Source organism: Cibotium barometz, chromosome 2, assembly GCF_041138505.1.
Source record: "Cibotium barometz isolate CiBa-2024 chromosome 2, ASM4113850v1, whole genome shotgun sequence".
Lineage (NCBI taxonomy): Eukaryota > Viridiplantae > Streptophyta > Polypodiopsida > Cyatheales > Cibotiaceae > Cibotium > Cibotium barometz.
Window position 1 is genome coordinate 67,227,868 of NC_141047.1, and position 6,531 is coordinate 67,234,398.

A 6,531-nucleotide genomic window follows, 5' to 3' on the forward strand; every position below is an offset into this window, starting at 1 on the left:
CTGCGCGCAGGCTGTTCTGGCGGGTGGAGACATAAAATAAGAAGGCATAAGAAGAGGCCTCGCAGCTGATCTAGGGTGCATAAGAAGCACCTCCCGTGGGTGGAAAGCCTGCAACAAAAAAAATCCAAGAGAGTATGCACAGGGTCGAGAGGAGGAGTAAACGGGTATCTGTAGAACGAATACACAGAAGCTGCCAGAGCAAGCATCGTGTACTCTTTCTAAGGTTGTAAGGCAGCCCACATACATATATGTGTGTGCGGCTGGAAACAAGCAGTGTGCTTTTCCTCCAAGGCTATAAGGGTAGCCGTAATCAGTGGGTATGAGTGTGAATTAAAATTTGGATGGCAACCTGTGAGGGTTCTTGTCTATGTGTTTAATGAAAGGCTGATTTTGTGGGTTATCAATATACAAGGATGTCTATAATGATACTTGGCTGGCCCAAGGTGGAAATTGTTACTGCAAGGATCATAGGAACACAATATCATGTGGAGTTGGTTTTTGGAACCATATGATGATTGGCCATGAGTCTTGGATGTATATGCCATGAGTTGATTTTCTGGAGTGCAAAAACCTATGAGATGTTTTTCTGGGTTTGATGTTTTGAGTTTTATGAGACAGGTTATAATGTTATCAACCTTGGATTTTGGTTTGAGCCATGATGCTTATGATGGTTTTTGGTACAACTCATATGCCTTGCCGAGATTTGGTATGTAAATATTATGGTTCCAGCTTCTGCTGGTGATGCCCCTTGAAGAGATATATGTTCTGTTTCCTTGCTGGGATTAGAAGCTACTCTCATAGCCAAAAGTCTCGCACTTTCCCAGCGACACCGCCAACGTCACGACAACGTGGTCAAAAGTTTGGATTAACCATAACTTGAACACCACTAATCCAAAATGAGCGCTTTATAGCTCTTTAGATTCCATTTTTCAAGCGCTTTCCAACGATAGGTCATATGATAGGGTTTTGAGAAACTTACAAACATGTTATCCATGTCCCCTTTTTTAAGTATTCAAAAATGGAAATTGGAAAATTCCCAAATTCACTATTATGGTGTTAAGGGAGGACATGGCTGTTTGTTTAGCACATTACACATTTAACTTAACACATACACCATTACATGTAGTTTTCATCTTCCAAAGGATGTAGCCCATGTCTAGGTTCATTTGGTGTTTGTTGGTAATGATCTAACACTTATGATTCATTTAAGACAAAATAAGATGAACGCATATCGAATTAGGATAGAGGAAGGTGGTGGTTATGAAAATAGACTTGTTATATATGAAATGTTTTTCCTTTGGGGTTTTCCTAGAGAGTTTTTCATTCCACTTTGTAGATCATCCTAGCAAGAATCTAAGAATGGTAAACTCTGCCTTCAGCTTCTAGTTAAAGTGATTTTTGAGTTATAGTTAGCAATTTCTTGGTTGGTGATGGAACTTGTTTCCTCCATATCACGATTCTTGGTGTGTAGACCTTCTTAGCCATTGAGCTTAGCGCATTTGCCATCTCCCTCTCAGTTTGGCAGTCACCTCAAACATCTCAAATGTGAAGCCGGCCGTTGCTTCCATCTTCACCATGCTTGACCTGTCTTTCTCTCTCTCTCTTTGGCCCTAAACAGGGCACGGCGTCGTGCCCTGTTTAGGGCTAAAGAGAGAGAGAGTCTAGAGTCTCTTTTTTGATAGCAGTACTTTTGCTTGTAAGTTAAAATAAGGGAGTGAGCTCAAACTTTTGCTTGTTAGTTTAGTCTTTTTGCATGGATATTATCCATCAATTTACCATGATATAAAGAATTGTGAAGTGTATGGACATACAAAACAAAAAAATGAAAACACATTCATATCTTTTTTCCTAGTGGCTCTTCATAACTTTTTTATTAATTTTTTCTATATGCCTTCTAGATACAATTTCATAGAGAGATTGAAAATATAAAAGTAGTCATGGCACCAAAGGCTTCCAGGAAACCACCATGAGGTATGTCTTGATATAAGAAATGAATGGTTGAAATTGTCGTGAGTTATTTACATCTCCTTTATTTCATACACTATTTTATTATAACTTTGTGCTTTCAGCCCAATCTCAAAGGCTTCATCTCGAGCTAAAAGAGTTAGAAAAGGAGCAAGTAGCTCGAGGAATATTACTTCGACCTCTTTGGATATTGAAGATTCCCATGCAGATACACTAGACACTATCAGTAGAGTGGATGAGACTAATATCCACGATGTAACAGACATTGGATTGGAGGTAGAGAGTCAACCTGATGATGGGTTGGGAGAGGTACAGAGTCAACCCGATGATGGGTTGGGAGAGGTAGAAGCATGTTTAGAAATTGTACCTTATATTGTGCGGCCTGAGATTGCACCATTGGATGGTAGTGGAGAGGAGGTAAATATATATATGGATAAGGGAGAGGATATCTTAAGGAAAACCAGGTTATTTAGCTATTTCGACTGCCCTCCCATTCCTCTTTGTAGATTGATACCCTATGCAAGGGTTAGAGGTTTGAGAGATGATGTGAGTGGATTAAAAACAGCTTTTGGAAAAGAGGGGTACATTGCAGAGAAGGGTGCATTTATTGTCTCTGTATGGACTTGTTCCCATGAGGAGAGAGTTGTTTCTGAGGATATTGCGATGAAATGGGATGGCATTTGGCAAGAGGTTAATATTCAATTTGAAGAGGAGTTACAGAAAAAACAAGAATTACAAGTTTTGTCTGGAAAAATGTTTTTTGTCTGGGAGGGCAATCACCGCACAGTTGCATGGATGTAGGCTATCAAGGAGTCATATGAAAGAAATAGAGGTAAACACTGTCGAGTCCTTTGCACAGTGATTGATCCCACAAAAGTAAGCGAAATTGCTCTTCTATCAAGCTTGCAAAGGATGAATGTGTAAGTGTTTACCACTTTTGTATTTTGTTTGAATGTTGCTAATGAAGTCTTTCTTCTTCCATGACTCACTAAGTCTCTTTGGTTGAGTAGTCTAAACACACATGCATTAGTTACAACAACCTTGAGGGACCAAATTGTCAACTGTGCAAATATCTATGAGGCAAGTGCAAATGACTATTTGAGAGACTTGCCAGACAGAGATCGGAAGTTGATTGCACAAATCAGGAGAAAGGATACAAAAGGTTTCGAGCCTTGGTACCCTTTGACAAGGCATTACTTGACAAAACTTGTTTATAATGTAAGTATACAATACGCGTTTCTATGTTTTCATTGCTTTCAATCATCTTAAAATTTGAATGGTTCTTGTTTGTCTTAAAAAGGTTCAAATAAGTCAGGCTCTTGCAAAGAAAACGGATCAAGTAAAGCTTACTTTGTCTCAAAGTGAGTTGAAGAAGGCAGAAGAGACCTATGTCAATGAGCTCGCTTCACGTTATGGAGAGAGGATATCAAAGGTAAAGACTTCTGCTATTTTTACATTTTTAATTGAGTGTCTTTTTCATTTTCGGATAAATTGAGCAAAGCTCTTCTAATTGATGGCTCTAAACTTAAACAATTGATTGTAGATTCTTAATATCATTGATCCCAAGCTAGGAGGTGAGTGGCGAGAGAAACTATTCTCTCTAAAGTGGGATTCTGACAGCTATGTCACATTGGAGAAGTTAAACATGCTTGCCCTTTGTAATGTTTGTTTGGCCACAATGGATGTCCTTGCTTGAGTCAAATAAGGCTACTAGAATCTCCTTTGGCCTTCCTCGGGGTGATCATCATTATAGATTGTGCATAATATTATGCTTACTTTGAGAATCTCAACTGCCATATGTTGTGCCTTTAAATTTGAGAAACGTTTTTTTATATTACTATAGATGGCTAAAAAGAGATGTGATGTTGGAGAGAATATTTCAAAAGGCCCAAAGTATCTTACCTGACTTTGTGGATGTCCCTGGGGGTGTGAACATTTCATGCAACATCACATTATTTGACTACTTTGAGGAGGTCAAGCTTGAAGGAAGAAAACATTTGTTTTCTTTAGTAGTTCGTGCAGATTCAAAGGAGAAAGGAGATGATTTAAAAGCATTGAAGAATTTAGACTTGGTGCAATTGATTGCACAAAGACTAGTTTACAGGTATATTTGCTATTCTTAGATGCTAGTTTTTAAAGACCTCTACACATTGGTGTCTAAAAATGTTAGCCTTAAGTCTATAGTGAAGACCTCAAAGCATTAAGAGAATTAAATTTGATTTAGACAGTGTCTCAGTCACTAGTGTCAAGTTTTGCTATGGTTAGGAATTATGCAATTCAATGTTTCTTCCTATCAGAGCTAGAAAATGGGCTGTATTGGCTAAAAACGAGGGGGTTTGTATGTACCTCCCTCCCATGCACACACTATCCCGTGTTTCAGATCTAGATGTACATCGCTGAGTGGTGGTAGAGCATGAGCCTTCTTTTGGGTGTTACGATGTTGGTGGTTCCCAGGTTGAGGTATATTTTTTTAAGTTTGCCTCATGGTATTGTGTATTTCGAAATGTTTGCAATGCATTTATCTATCTGATACACCTTATGTTTTCTTAGGCAAAGCTTTCGATGATGTTCATGATACGGCATCATGGAACGGACCCCCATGTCTACGTGGCAGAGAGCATGCCCCTATTTCAGTCTCTTCGCATGCATCCGCCGATGGACAGTGTCATGTGTCATTATATGCCGGTTGTGGTGAGGGCCAAGAGGCCTGACGGTAGAGGTGCATGGTTTGTCTCCCAAGATGACTCTGGTGTTTTTATTCCAACAACCAATCTTTCAGAGGCAAAACATGCAAGCATGAGAGCATGTGTTGGTTATAAAAAACAAATCACTTTGTTTGAGGCAACTGGTGTAGATATGTCAATGGCTGTTCTCCAAAGTGTAAAATACAATGCATATTTGAAAGGCACAAAGACTGGACTCGCGCCTGGGCTGCAAGACATGGCTGACAGATTTCACAACCAAGGTGTGGGATCCTCTTTAGGAAAAAGATTGGCTGACTTGACACAATATTCTATGCAAGAAATGGGTGTAAATCCCACACATATGGACAACAACAATGGTGGCCAGAAGAGTATTCGCAAGAAAAGACCTGTGCTTAGTCAACCTAGTGTGATCTTGGAAGAGGATAGCTGTAAGGTTTCTGTCCTTCTAAAATGGAGGAAAACACTTAAGATAGTCCATTAAGTCTTAACTTGGAGAAAATTTCCTATTCATCGACACCTTGACTATGTAGAGATTCAAGGATACGATTCATAGGTAAGACCTAATTCTATCTCGCAGCAGGGGAAGCGTGATCTTCTAAACATCAAATCACCCATAGGGTAATTGATCATAAATTAGGCAACTACTAGACTTGATTTCTAGAGGCAATGCTTTTTTCCTCATCTATGCAAGGCACAGCCGGCTGGCCTAGTCTTGTAGAATAGAGTTACCCAAGAACCTATTTATCTAGCGTAGGGCTTTCACTTAATCTGTTGGAAAGCTACCCGACTAATCTGTTGGAAGGCTACCCGACTAATCGGGTCCACCCATCCATAGGATAGTGCCGTCGGGGCATTCCATCCTTCCACTTTCCACCCTACTCATGCGTCAATTTGTTTTCTAATTGATCCTACCACACTGTTTGACATAAATAAACATGTTCCTTAATTAAGATCCTTTTCACAAGGTTTATTAAAACAACCTTTTTCCACAGTACAATAATGCCAAGACAAGATTTAAAAGAAAAGTTTATACGTAAATCAATTTCATACAAGCCAAACCGGCTCTCTTATTCTTTTCCTTTATACCATCGATGATCTAGAATTTGGCCTTCTAGCCTCTACATGCTGGGAAAAACCCTACGGGACTATACACCTCATCGTCAGGCGAGGACTCAAGTCGGCCTATCGCCCTCTTAGGCTCCATCGCTCGATCCTCCCGCCCCTCAGAGAGATGTATGCGCACTAGGGTGGGCTAATTCACCGCACTAGCCTGGGCCCTCAGAACTAGGCAGCATCACAATCACTCGCCTCAATCGGCGAACCTCATTCTCGCAATGGTATGAGGGATACCATGGGCCAACTCCGGGCCTTACTAACGTCTTCGCCGTCCGGCTATACAAGCATAAGAATGGGGCAGTGTCAAGGCAGGGAGAAGTTGTACCTGTACCTTAATTTAACCAAGATAACAATCTATTTACTCAACTAAACCATAGGACTAGAATCCATGTTACCTTCTTAAGAAAACAATCCTTTTCACAAAGATTTTTACATTTCAACTTGAGATTACAATAAGACATTCTTTACTAAGGCATATGCTGTTGTTTAAAAGAATACAAACTTTAAATAGTAAATTAATAAAATATACCACTATTAACAATTAATAGAGAAGCCGGGGCCATACCTCAACCCCTAAGAATGATATATAATTGAAAAACAAAATATGTATATACCTTATAGAAATTTGTCGTTTATCGTTGCCTCTGCTCGTTAACAAGAGCTTTAGAACTTGACATATGAGAATAGAGTCTTCTAATACCTTCTCTTATGATTGAAATCATCCAATAATCTCCAAGATTTATCT

At 39.5% G+C, this 6,531-nt stretch overlaps 1 pseudogene; it reads left to right on the forward strand.

The window, feature by feature from the left end:
* Nucleotides 1-1,966: 1,966 nt before the first annotated feature.
* On the forward strand, nucleotides 1,967-4,088 carry LOC147641376 (uncharacterized; annotated as a pseudogene).
* The last annotated feature ends 2,443 nt before the right edge of the window (nucleotides 4,089-6,531 follow it).